The sequence below is a fragment of the Nannospalax galili genome, unplaced genomic scaffold, assembly GCF_000622305.1.
Source record: "Nannospalax galili isolate Female #2095 unplaced genomic scaffold, S.galili_v1.0 scaffold720, whole genome shotgun sequence".
Classification (NCBI taxonomy): Eukaryota; Metazoa; Chordata; class Mammalia; order Rodentia; family Spalacidae; genus Nannospalax; species Nannospalax galili.
The window spans coordinates 22,615-23,281 of NW_008346927.1; positions in this window are offsets into that span (position 1 = coordinate 22,615).

Consider the following 667-nt stretch of genomic DNA (forward strand, 5'->3'; position numbering starts at 1 on the left):
TGAGAAAGGGGGGAAATGGGGCACCTTAAGTGGAAAACCATGATGGAGGGGTGAGACAATACAAGAGATAAATAATGCCTAGCTAGTTTTGAAAACCAGAGGGAACTATATTACTCCTACAACCAACTGACAAATTATACATAGCAGATCAAGAAATATATGTCTAGGTAAGGTTTATCTGAGAATAATTGGTCTTTGCCCAAGATTTATTTACATGACACACAGTAATTAAAAGTACCAGACTGGTGGAACTAACCTTTTTGGATGTTTAACAGACATACTTTGAGGTCTGTAATAATTTGGTCAGAGGCACATAAAGGACTGTTTTTGCTCCTTGCCCTCCTAAGTCGACTAGTTCCACGGGACTATGAGCATCTCTCAAAATGTTCTATAATTGTGGTGGGTCACCTGTCCTCTTGATCAAGGAGGCCGAGGAGACCCCACCAGATGGACTTGAACCAGTGTCCAGTGTATAAAGAGGAAGGTCAACACAGAGGAATCACTTCCTCTATGCTTCCAAGTGAAGCCAACCATGGTTGAGCAGGACCTTTGACTTATCTTCACATAGGTGGAACTGGTAAAATAAAGGAGTCAGGGGCTCCTCCCAAGCCCATGTGACCCCTGAGGAACAGATCCTCAAACGATCTTAAGAGTAAAAATAAATTGG